We start from the raw sequence: 13781 nt of genomic DNA, 5'->3' as shown, positions 1-13781 counted from the left end.
CGTGCCCGGAACACCTCACCAGGGAGGCGTCCAGGAGGCATCCTGACCAGATGCCCGAGCCACCTCACCTGGCTCCTCTGGACGTGGAGGAGCAGCGGCTCTACTCTGAGTCCTCCCCGGATGACTGAGCTCCTCACCCTATCTCTAAGGGAGAGCCCAGACACACTACGGAGAAAACTCATTTCAGCCGCTTGTATCCGGGATCTCGTTCTTTCGGTCACGACCCAAAGCTCGTGACCATAGATGAGGGTAGGAACGTAGATCGACCGGTAAATCGAGAGCTTGGCCTTTTGGCTCAGCTCTCTCTTCACCACAACGGATCGGTACAGCGCCCGCTTCACAGCAGACGCTGCACCAATCCGCCTGTCCATCTCCCGCTCCATCTTCCCCTCATTCGTGAACAAGACCCCAAGATACTTGAACTTCTCCACTAGGGGCAGCACATCCTCCCCAACCCGGAGAAGGCACTCTACCCTTTTCCGGTTCAAGACCATGGTCTCGGATTTGGAGGCACTGATTTTCATCCCGGCCGCTTCGCACTCGGCTGCGAACCGCTCCAGTGAGAGCTGTAGATCACGCCCTGATGAAGCCAATAGGACCACGTCATCCGCGAATAGCAGAGACGCAATCCTAAGGTGTTGTGGATTGGAGCTATATGAATAAAATAATTGAACTTAAAAAAGTTAGATTGCATCACAGAACTCATACTTTTAACCTGGAACTTTTCTTCTGCTCCTGCTTTGAATTCAGATGAAGAGCGAAACATTGGAGCTGAAGTCCAGTTGTTTTATGTTTTTAACCGTCTTTAGATTTCTAAAGCCTTGGATGACTGAGAATCTTGCCCAGGATGCTGCAGAGAGCTGCTGCTGCTGATGGAGGCGCCCCTACAGCCTGATGGATTGTCAGACCTTTCTAATACTAAAAGGATGAATCCCCTGAGGCTGATTCCTTCAGCGCCACCATCAGGAACATGAGCATTGTAATAGATAAAACAGATGCCGTGCTCCTGAGTTAAGAATCAGAGGAAGCTGCTCATTTCTTGCTCCATTATGTTTGACAGAGGACTGAGCCATGGCTCTGCAGTACTTTGCATATTCTACTTTTTCTGCTTCTGACATGACAGTAAAGTAGTATTTTAATTTACTTTAACTCGGGCGCTCTGATTCTGACAATATATCAGCTCAGAGAGCAGATCTCTGCAGGATCGCTCTAATTCAGAGGCCAAAACTCTCTCAGCAGGGAAGAACACTGGCCCACTTAGACTCTGTCCTGTTCACCAGTGGAGGGGGCAAAAACGAGGCCACTAATGCCCCCAGAAAGCAGAAACAACGCTTCACAAAGGAAAGCAAACAAGGAATTATCTGCAGAAGCAGCAGCAGCAAAGAGCCAGTGCTGGAGCAGAGAACAATGGTTCACAGCAGGGTTTGTCAGATCATCTCTGCAGTGAAAACAATTAGTAATCTGATAAATATGATAATAAGAAAAGCGTGTTGGCCGTGTTGATTCGAGTGGCGAGAAGCAGAGAATTCACAATGAGGCTGTTTTTCACCACGGTGTGAAGTCCCACAGAGTGGTCAGAGTGTTGTCTGCATTAATATTCAGCGTCACTTTCACTGTCAGCGTCTCAGATGGAGAGCTGCATTATTTCACACTCAACCACATCAAGCTCTCTGCAACTCCAAGATGATTAATGGACAAGAACCATTCTGAGAGAAGGTCGACCCTTTCCAGAGTAGGAATGAATGTTTTCCACATTCTCTGTCCCTGTCTGACACTTTCTGCAGACGCCTGGAGTCTGAGGGATGTTGCTCTCGTCACCCAGCCACCTCCAAACGAGCGCAGCATGCAAATATGCAGCGGATGGATCAGGACAGCTCTGTGGAGGACGGGCAGCACATCTGTCCTCCTTTCTCTGATCACACATGATATCCCAGGAGCTTTAAACCTCTAAGGGCTTTTTACACTGTCAGCAGAACTTCTGCTGCAGAGAGTCTTTCTCCATCGGCCCGGCCCGGCCCAGGTCCGAGTCGCAGAACCGCAGAGAGCTGAAAAATAAGCAGATGTAAAGCTGAGACACGCTAACCTGACAGAAGCCAGACGCATGTCGCTGTAGGCGGAGCAACATGCGTCTGGCTTCTGTCAGGTTAGAGACACGCTGGAAGACGCTCGTTTCTGTCCTTCAGGTCTCCTTTCAGATGGTTTCTGTACAGAAACCAGCTGAAAGGAGACCTGAAGGGTTAGGGTTAAGACCTGATCGCGGGATAATTGGAACATGTTAACCAGAAGTATTCATCTGAGAAACGTCCATGCTTGTTCTGCCTGCCTGATGGATTCATTCATTGGAGCTTTTTAGGACAGCAGGAGCTTCTTGCTGCTCCTCTGGTCCACAGGTCTTCACCCTCCTGCTGCCAAGCTTGATGAAGCTCTGCACTGGTGGCAACTCAACCCAGCTTAGATCTTACAGGATCCTCTGTGGATACCCTGAAGCTTGAAGTGTCTGAGCTTAAAGTTCTTGATGAAAACAGCAGCCGTTCGCTGTCTGAACGTTTTTAGACCAAAAACACCCGAATGCAGTTAAACCAAAAAATGCAACAATTAAATAAAGCACAAAGTCATTAATTTAATACCTATTTATGTCAGAAATTAAATAAATAATAAATACCTATTTTATTAATATTGGTAACAGTCAATGAATTCTATAAATGGCTCCTTTTATACCGTGTCAGTTTATAATGAAATGCCAGTGGGGCTCTAATCCTCCAGGTCTGAATTTCTCTCTGGATAAATTGCGTCTTATTGTAAATTATTCCTGTAGCGCTCAGGTTCTGCTGTAAATATGCATTAGACTGAAAAGAGAATTAAAAGAAAACATTAGCATGAATTAAAGCTGTGCTTTCAGGTAATAATAACGTCTCTGACTGACTGTTTAACATGCAGCTGCAGCTGATGATGGCTGCAATTATCTCTTCTCCAGCCTTTCTTAGAACAAATGCTGCATTTTAATAGACTTTAATGTGTTTAAAGTCCAGAGATGTCGGTTTGCTTCGAAGTGTGAAGAAATGAATAAGTTAAAGCATGAAGGTTGAATGGAAGATGTGGAGAAGAGACGCAGTTTCCGTGATTAGGAGGATGATAAGATTAGCTCTGGAAAAGCTTCAAGCAACATTTAAGTAACAGGAATTAAGGGTTGATGTGCTGAAAATAATCAGAACCAGGTTTGGTGGCCAGTGTGCACAAACAAGGAGTTTGTCTTTGGTTTCAGGCACTCACAGCTTCTAGATAATAAATATAAAGACTTTAGAGGAAATAAAAGAGCAATGTGTGCCTGTATGTGAATGCAGAGCCAATCCGTTTGGCTGAGATCTTCCTATTCCTGCTCAGGCTGGGGGGGGGGGGGGGGGGGGGGGTATTGTGTCCGTCAGTGAGACGGTGGTATCGGCAGGATTTGGTACCGAGCCCCTCCTCTGACCAACCAGCCATCTGTTGTTGACCCGGGCCTTCCTCCTCCAGGTACAGGCTTAGCTTCTCCTCATCATCAGCTCAAAGCGGTCCCCAGGCCAGGATTCTGGGTCTGACCCGGACCTTAGAAGGACTCTACCCAACAAATGGTTTGATGCCACTGTTCAGGATCTTAATGTGACTAAAGCAGCTCCTATCAGTGCTGAGGAGAAGCAGTTCCTCCTGAGCTCCTCCAGGATGGCTGGGCTGCAGCTCCCTGCTCCCAGGATCTCTTTCTGCCGTGATCCAGAGCAAAGCTTTGGTTTCTGCAGAAGAAACGGATCCATTCATGTCTACTAAAGAAGATACAAAGACTCACTCCTGACCCAGAGGGATCAGTCCTCCATTATCTGGTGGACAACCATGACCTCAGACCTGGAGGAGGTCTGACCCTCTCATACAACCTGAAGAGTTGCTTCTCCTGCTCTGACGGACGTTGAGGAGCAGATGGAGGAACGTCTGGTAGCAGCATCTGAACGTGATCTTTCTCTGCTGCTAGCATAGCTCTCCACCATCAGGGGGTGAATGACTGATGTGAAGCACTTTGGGCTCGTTGGACTTGATAAAACGACCTATTTACCATGAGTGCACATCAGAAAAGCAGATTCTGCTTTGGTATAACCTGATTATCTGCAATACTCTGCAGCTTCTTACATTATCTTATCATGTGGACCATCATTTATTGTAATGGGTCTGTGTTGCCCAGATAGCTGCAGCTTTAAGTGAAGAAAACACCGACAGTTAGGGACCTGATGCTGATGGAGCTCCTCTCATCCTCCTCCTCATTGATGCTGATGGAGCTCCTCTCATCCTCCTCCTCATTGATGCTGATGGAGCTCCTCTCATCCTCCTCCTCATTGATGCTGATGGAGCTCCTCTCATCCTCCTCCTCAATGATGCTGATGGAGCTCCTCTCATCCTCCTCCTCATTGATGCTGATGGAGCTCCTCTCATCCTCCTCCTCATTGATGCTGATGGAGCTCCTCTCATCCTCCTCCTCATTGATGCTGATGGAGCTCCTCTCATCCTCCTCCTCATTGGGAGGAGGTTCCCTGAGCATGGAGGTGGAGAGCACCAGAGATGTGACGCTCCTGGCTGGCATGGAGCAGCGTGTGAAGACGCCACAGCAGAATGATGGACTCTGAAATATCACAGGAGAAGATATTTGATGAGAGTTTGTGGTCCAACAGGAACTCCAGAAGGAACAGGAAGCTCCTGCAGCTCCTGCAGCTCCTGCAGCTCCTGCAGCTCCTGCAGCTCCTGCAGCTCCTGCAGCTCTGCATGAAGAGATTGTTCCATTTCTGCTGCTGCCTTTCTGCCTCTCTCCGTACTTTGCAGAACTGTCCTTTAACTTCTGCTTCACTACAAACTACAGAACAGTAAAGGTCTAAATGTGAAGCTTGTCCAGTGGCCCACACACGCTAAGGTTTAACTTGGTTCCTCCTCCATGGTTCCTCCATCATGGTTCCTCCATCATGGTTCCTCCATCATGGTTCCTCCTCCATGGTTCCTCCATCATGGTTCCTCCTCCATGGTTCCTCCATCATGGTTCTGTCCATCATGGTTCCTCCTCCATGGTTCCTCCTCCATGGTTCCTCCATCATGGTTCTTTCCATCATGGTTCCTCCTCCATGGTTCCTCCATCATGGTTCCTCCATCATGGTTCCTCCACCATGGTTCCTCCTCCATGATTCCTCCTCCATGGTTCCTCCTCCATGGTTCTCTCCATCATGGTTCCTCCTCCATGGTTCCTCCTCCATGGTTCCTCCTCCACGGTTCCTCCTCCATGGTTCCTCCATCATGGTTCCTCCTCCATGGTTCCTCCTCCATGGTTCCTCCTCCATGGTTCCTCCATCATGGTTCCTCATCCACGGTTCCTCCTCCACGGTTCCTCCTCCATGGTTCCTCCTCCATGGTTCCTCCATCATGGTTCCTCCATCATGGTTCCTCCATCATGGTTCCTCCTCCACGGTTCCTCCTCCATGGTTCCTCCATCATGGTTCCTCCATCATGGTTCCTCCATCATAGTTCCTCCATCATGGTTCCTCCTCCACGGTTCCTCCTCCACGGTTCCTCCTCCATGGTTCCTCCTCCATGGTTCCTCCATCATGGTTCCTCCTCCACGGTTCCTCCTCCACGGTTCCTCCTCCATGGTTCCTCCTCCATGGTTCCTCCATCATGGTTCCTCCATCATGGTTCCTCCATCACGGTTCCTCCTCCATGGTTCCTCCTCCATGGTTCCTCCATCATGGTTCCTCCATCATGGTTCCTCCATCATGGTTCCTCCTCCATGGTTCCTCCTCCATGGTTCCTCCATCATGGTTCCTCCTCCATGGTTCCTCCTCCATGGTTCCTCCATCATGGTTCCTCCTCCACGGTTCCTCCTCCACGGTTCCTCCTCCATGGTTCCTCCTCCATGGTTCTGTCCATCATGGTTCCTCCATCATGGTTCCTCCATCATGGTTCCTCCTCCATGGTTCCTCCATCATGGTTCCTTCATCATGGTTCCTCCATGGTTCCTCCATCATGGTTCCTCCTCCATGGTTCCTCCTCCATGGTTCCTCCATCATGGTTCCTCCATCATGGTTCCTCCTCCATGGTTCCTCCATCATGGTTCCTCCATCATGGTTCTGTCCATCATGGTTCCTCCATCATGGTTCCTCCTCCATGGTTCCTCCATCATGGTTCCTCCTCCATGGTTCCTCCATCATGGTTCCTCCATCATGGTTCCTCCTCCATGGTTCCTCCATCATGGTTCCTCCTCCATGGTCCCTCCATCATGGTTCCTCCATCATGGTTCCTCCTCCATGGTTCTGTCCATCATGGTTCCTCCTACTTGGTTCCTCCATCATGGTTCTGTCCATCATGGTTCCTCCTCCATGGTTCCTCCATCATGGTTCCTCCATCATGGTTCCTGTGTGCTGCTTACAGCTCTGATGTCAGAGCTTGGAACCTAAAATGAAAATGTTTACCTCTCAGCTGATAGGAGCTCTGTGGTGTTTCTGCTAATGACTGGTCTGCTGCAGAACGCTGCCTGCAGGGGAGGAACAACATAGAGGAACCGCTTCTATTCAGGAGGAGAGACCCGCGTGTGTTAATGAGTTCTTTTGGTTCTGAGAGCTGGTAGAAGTTATGACGGAAGCAGGCAGCGCGTGGATCTCTGGCTGCAGCTTATCCCCTAGGCAACGGTGTTCTGCAGAGCTTTGTGATGCATGCCAACGACGTTCCCTCAGAGCTGATCTCAGGTCCTCTCACAGCAAAGATCTCTCAGGTGAGCTGGTGCTCAGAGGAACATGTGGCTGTGATGTTTCTGCAGAGAAAGAGGGGAACGGCTGGATGGCTGCTGAAGCGTCTTCATGATGAAAAGCGTAAAAAAGGGGAAGTGGTCCATCTTTGATGTGAAGTCTGCTGCATCAGACATGCAGAATGCTCTGTGTCTCCTTCACGCCGTTTCCCAGAGAGACTGTTTTCTCTGCCGTGACGCAGGACGATCATGTAAAGGCTGCCGTGACTGGCTGCAGGCGGACACAAATGGAGAATACATTCAGATAAATCACAGTGGGTCTGTTCCGCCGCTGTTTTCTGGGCTAAGTCAGACGAGGAGATGGTAGATCTTCACCTTCAGTTTTCAGAGGAGAAACCATGAACTTTCTCAACTTTTTCCTTTCTGGGAGTGTTTTATATTTGCTGGTGGTTTTAAAACTGATTTGTTTCATGTAAATGTCTCCATGTCTCATCGGAGGCTGGATCGTTCCGGGTCTCTCACCTGGCCTGGAGTCTTCATGGACCGGACCCCAGCTGTGAACATCTGGCCATGGAGATCGTCCAGAACTCACGTGGTTCTGGTGGCTTCTGGTTCAGCCCAGACGCAGTCAGCTCCTTCAGGCCCTGCTTCCCAGGTGGGTCGGCCCAGAACTCTAAGCATCCAGCCCAGTGTCAGTGGTTCAGGTTGGTGCTGCTGGTACCATGGTACCAACCGGGCATCGTCTGAGCACCAGAACCTACCTGAGTGTTGGTGCTGACCTCAGTGGACCCATGTTCTGGTGGCTGCCTCCTGCAGCATGGTCACAAAGCTCAGATCATCTAGCAGGGTTCTGGATCCAGGTCTCCAGAGCCACCAGTCGACATAATGAAGGCAAAGCTGAGTTTAGAGAGGACGGTCCACCAACCCACAGAATCAGAGGTTCTGATGGAGCAGTCGGTCCGATCGGTTCAGTCTGCAGAGTGGAGCAGCTCACACACACCATGGACTGATAATAACCATCCTTCCACCATCAGAACGTTCCTGCCTGGCTGAGCAATAATTACCAAACTGATTCCACATCAAAGCAGAGCATTGCATTCTGTCATCAGGCTGATTATTTACCTCTTATTACCTCTTATTTACCTAAATCTCTCCATCTCTCTGTTTTCTACCCTTTCCTTCAAGCTTTTGGTTCCATCACCTTCCTGCATCTTCCTGCTTCCTGCTTAGTTACCTGCTCAATATAATATTATATTATCATTATGTGTTATTATATATATGAGTTACCTGCTCAGTATATTATATTATCATTATGTGTTATTATATATATATATATGAGTTACCTGCTCAGAATATTATATTATTGTTATATGTTATTATATATATGAGTTATTATTTATATGAGTTACCTGCTCAGTATATTATTATATTATCATTATGTGTTATTATATATATGAGTTATTATTTATATGAGTTACCTGCTCAGTATATTATTATATTATTGTTATGTGTTATTGTATATATATATATGAGTTACCTGCTCAGAATATTATATTATTGTTATATGTTATTATATATATGAGTTATTATATATATATGAGTTACCTGCTCAGTATATTATTATATTATCATTATGTGTTATTATATATATGAGTTATTATTTATATGAGTTACCTGCTCAGTATATTATTATATTATTGTTATGTGTTATTGTATATATGAGTTATTATTTATATGAGTTACCTGCTCAGTATATTATTATATTATTGTTATGTGTTATTGTATATATGAGTTATTATTTATATGCGTTACCTGCTCAGTATATTATTATATTATCATTATGTGTTATATATGAGTTATTATTTATATGAGTTACCTGCTCAGTATATTATTATATTATTGTTATGTGTTATTACATATATGAGTTATTATATATATATATGAGTTACCTGCTCAGTATATTATTATATTATCATTATGTGTTATTGTATATATGAGTTATTATTTATATGAGTTACCTGCTCAGTATATTATTATATTATTGTTATGTGTTATTGTATATATGAGTTATTATATATATGAGTTACCTGCTCAGTATATTATTATTTTATCGTTATGTGCCTTATTATCTGAGTCGCTCATAGATACATGAGTTAGATGAATATATGGAAATAGTATAGTGTGCATTATTATCACTATGTTTTCTCATATTGCTACCTTCACACTAACCAGGTAGCTGTCAGCATACTAAAAAACAAATCATGACGTAAAACACGAGACAGACAATAATGCGTAAAGACAGAGGAGCAAATGTGAGAAAATAAAAGAATACGTCAGAAAGCTCCTTCAACACAACATGTCCACTGAGTTTGCTCCATTCTGCAGCGTTCCTGGGTCGCCGTGTTCTCTGCAGCGTTCTGCCTCTCAGCAGAAGAACAATACGGAGTCTCTCAGGAATCAGGGCAAATTTAAATCACAGCTTTCAGAGTTTTTACCTCTAACCACATAAAATGTTCCCTTTACTGCTGCCGTCATTTCCTTCTGGATCCAGGAGAACCGTAAAATGTTTAACATCAAATATTAGCATAAAGGAACGGATCAATACATTAATATAACGGGTTTGTTAAAGGCGTAACAGAAGCAGCCATTTAATTTACAACAATATTTTCTTTTTCTCATCATAAACTCTCTGCCCTGATCTGACAGAGAAAGTTATGGACATCCATGTAGAGCAAGGAGCTGCTGACTAGGGTTTATTCTTTTATCATTTTAATTGTTTAACGTGTCCCGTCTGGCTGTCTGGCACTAAGAAGTGTCGCCTTAATGCTTTTCACAAGTGGAGCCCGGTGACCGCTGGTTTGATATAAGCAAGAAGATTTATTAGATTTATTAGATTTATTAGATTTTAGTTCATGTTCAATGGACACAGAAATGGGAAATGTGGGCATGGAAGAAAAGAACTGGATGGATGGATGGGTGGATGGACGGATGAACGGATGAATGGATGAATAGAAGGAACACCAGCAGCTCAGTGGCAGCTCAGGACGCCATGACAGCGTCAGCGATGCGTTTCTCTCTTCTCTCCAGAAATCCAGACTGAGGCTCCAGATTCAGGCTCCTCCCAGCTTCACTCCATCATTCCTTCAGCGATCTTTATCTGAGTCTGCAGTTAGTCTCTGTGCCCCCCCCCCCCCCACTCTGTCTGCTAACCTGTCAGACAGGAACAGCTTCTAATCCTTTATCACCTGCTCTCCATATGTCATTTTGTTTGGTCCTCTAAATATTCACCTCCACCATCCACACTAACCTTTGTGCCATCAATCTATCTTCAGCTGTCCATCTTCTACTCACCGTCCCGTATCCACGCTTCTTATAGGCTTAACAGGCAGCAGCCCTCGGCCATCACTCACATCTCCTCAGTCTCTCTCTTCAGGCTCTTTATCACCCTCTAAACGTCCGTCTCTGCAACCATTCCACTTCCCACGGTACTCAGAGTGCAGCCTGTCCTCACCACGCGTCCTCCTTCTAGTCATCCGTGTCTGTCAGACGTCTGCAGAGTCAGGCAGTGACCCTGCAGCTGCTTTAAGGACCAGAGTCTGGTTCAAGCTGCATCTCCTGCCCTCTGTGGCTGAACATGCTGCCTCCATCCACCAAACCTTCACATGAGAGCAGAACTCACCGTTTGTTGGGCTCAGATGAAGCTGCAGCTTCTCCTCACAGACAGCCAAGATGGTGGACACCTCCAGTCCTCCTCCTGCTTCCTGCAAGCCACATGATCAGACATGATTCATCTAAAAAATAAAAATAAATAAACTCTGTGGCATTCTGGGTTTATAATTCTGACATCTGTACCTGCTTTGCACCCCGGGAACATCTGTCTGGCCCAGGAAGCCATTCAAACAGCGAATAAGCTCTGGTCACAACGGATGGTAGTCACACCAACAAAGGCTGAACTTAAGCTTTCTCATCATCTCTGCTGCTCTGCATTTTCTCTGAGATTTCATCAGAGGGCCAACGAAGAGATTATCATTTAAATCAGGAGCTAATCAGACACGCTGCAGAGGGAATTACAGCTAAACTTGCATGAAATTACAGCAACGCTTGAGAAAAAGAAACTACAGATGTGAACAAGAAGCTTTAAAGATTAACGTCTGTGCAACCACAATAAAACTCCTGCTGAGAAGCAGGATTTCACAGCAACTCAAGGTTTATTCAGTAATGACGTTCAGCCTCCGTGTCCAGCTGTCAGGTCCACCACAGGACCGGGGATGGACGCTGCTGGGGAACAGAAAGCTTTACTGGGGGGAGGCAGGTGAATCAGGTGAGGCAGGTGAGGCAGGTGAAGCAGGTGAGGCGGGTGAGGCAGGTGAGGCAGGTGAGGCAGGTGAGGCAGGTGAATCAGGTGAGGCAGGTGAGGCAGGTGAATCAGGTGAGGCAGGTGAATCAGGTGAGGCAGGTGAGGCAGGTGAGGCAGAACCAGACTGACCCGATGCAGGCAGCGACAGGACAGTGAAGAAGGCAGAGCTGAGCAGAACAGGCCATGTGGGGGGGGGTTAGGGTTAGCACCAGAACAGGCAGAGCGAGCGGCTGATCACCAAACCACAATCTACACCACAGCAACAGAAAACAGGAAGTGAGGCAATACGCCTTATAATCTCAGGAGCTATCAAAAAAAAAAAAAATAATAATAATAATCTCAGGAGCTATCAACCTTATTTCTAACAGAAATACGGAGACAGCGAGTTGACGTTTGTTTCAGCAAGACATCCGCTCGGTCACTTCCTGTCACCGTTTAAATGGCTAAAGAGCGATTCATGCAGCCACTAAGTACCAAATTACTCGTCATTATGACTTTGAGGAAGACCGGGATCGTTTGTACAGTTAGAAGCTTTCATAATAACGGCTGTAAAATAAAGGTTAATGTGGAGCAGGAGTGTTTTAATCATCGACCGTGTACAAGAGTCATGTGAGGCGCGCTACTTCTTTTAACACTGATACTCTAAAATAAACTAGAATAAAGTTACAGCTTCATTCTAAAAACTTAAATTTAAACGTGACAAGCTTGCACCAAGAGTTTTGAGACCACATCAGATTGGCACAATTCAAACTTCAAGCCTAAACATGAAGTAGGCAGAACATTTTAATATCCTTTTACATCAGTTCAATCCCCAACATTCAGCGCTGCTCTCTTTGTAACATTAACTGAGCAGCAATATAATCACAACGAGGCAACAGCCAGGAGGTTTCTAATCAGACGAGTCATTATTCTACCTTCCATAAGGTTTAGAGTAGAGCTGGTTGATGCAGTCAGCATCCAGCAGGTGAACGTGGGACTAGCTTCAGCTTTAACGGACATCAGCCTCCATGAATATCAGGTCATCCATGTTGCTATTTATTAACACCAAGCTAACTTTTCCTCTGAGGAGGTTCATCTCGATAAAGTAGCTCTGAGCCGTGCTTATATGTTATATGAGGAACTTCTTCATGTCATCCTCTCACTATGAATAGACCTGCCACTTCCATCGCTCTGCATTTTTAGGAAATGTTGCCGCACAGTTCATCATTTCAGCCAAGCTGATGTGATTTGGCCGAAGGAAGCGCTGAAACGGAAGTGCCGCACAAAAAAAAGGAAGTTGGACCCATAGTTCAAAAATAATGTGGATAGTGCCTTGAGATGGATCATTGAGACGGGAGTCCCCTGTGCCTCCTCCTCCCTCCTCCCTCCTCCCTCCTCCCTCCTCCTGGATCTGGAGGAGGAGGGAGATCCAGGACGGACAGGTGAAACCTTCAGTTTGTGAAGTTGGACGAAGGTAAATGCTCCATGCATGGCTCTCTGGCAAAGGTTAATAAGAGTTGGGGTCTATTTTTTGCTCATGTTGAGGGATTGATGTTCACAGTTATTCCAGAGTATCCACCCTGGTGGTCTTCTGTGTGTGAGTATGTTTTATTATTACTGTTAATTATTTATTTATTTATTTCTGTTTAAGTAGTATATTGGACTTTTGGCGCTTTTGGCTGGCGGTGGTCAGAGGATCCGGTGGCGACTCGCCTCTGTCAGTCTGCCCCAGGGCAGCTGTGGCTGCTAGCAGCTCACCACCGTCAGGGTGTGAATGGGTGAATGACTAAGACTGTAGTGTGAAGCGCTTTGGAGGTCATCAAGACTAGTTAAAGCGCTAAACAAGTACAAGACATTTACCATTTTACCACTCACCATCACATGGTACACTCCCAGGTCCAGGTACCACCTCTCCAGAGGGGTATCCATCCCCAGACCTCATTCCAGCCGTGCTTTAATAACGGTCAGCTCACCACTGGTGTTATTTCAACTTACTGGTGAACAACTGGTATTTCAGCTCTTGTCTTCAGGATGTTTTCTTTGTTTTAAAGAGGATGAAAGAATGGGTTGAAGGTGCGGTGCTCTTGATTGTGAGGTGACCATAGCAGCCGCTGCACCACAGTATCACAGCAACATATCCGTCCGTATTCTGTCTCTAAACATGAACAGAGGCGAGACTCTGGAGTTTCATTGAGCTCCAGCTCACAGCTCGACTGTAATCACACGCTTCATGTCACCAGAGCAGCAGCCGCTGTTTGTCTCCAGACTAATGATGTTTACAACACCCTCATACACGCTTAAATTGTCTTTTTAATAATTTTGAAACTGGCCTGTTTATAATATTTAACAGTTAGGAATCCTATTATGTTTTGGCCGTCTTGCAGCGCTGCAGAGGGATTCGGTGCTCAGAGCAATCTCCTCCAAATAACAAAGGTTAGCTGTGCTGTTATTAAAGCAGCTGTCTGTCTCCCATCAGTGTGAGATCCTCCTCATATGTTTTAGCTGCTGCATCTGTCAATCACAGCTTTCTGCTCGTCTGTTGGACGGCGTCCTCCTTATCCTTGTTACACATGAAATGTCGACAGATCCACTTATCAGCTGCTGTAATCAATCTGAGACCAACAGCAGCCTAAACGTCATTTATCTTTGTCTAACCTGATAGCACCAGCCAACCACTCCAGAGCTTTTTAACAAATTAATACC

This window comes from Fundulus heteroclitus, unplaced genomic scaffold (genome assembly GCF_011125445.2).
Source record: "Fundulus heteroclitus isolate FHET01 unplaced genomic scaffold, MU-UCD_Fhet_4.1 scaffold_36, whole genome shotgun sequence".
NCBI classification, from domain to species: Eukaryota; Metazoa; Chordata; class Actinopteri; order Cyprinodontiformes; family Fundulidae; genus Fundulus; species Fundulus heteroclitus.
This window is presented reverse-complemented; position numbering follows the sequence as displayed.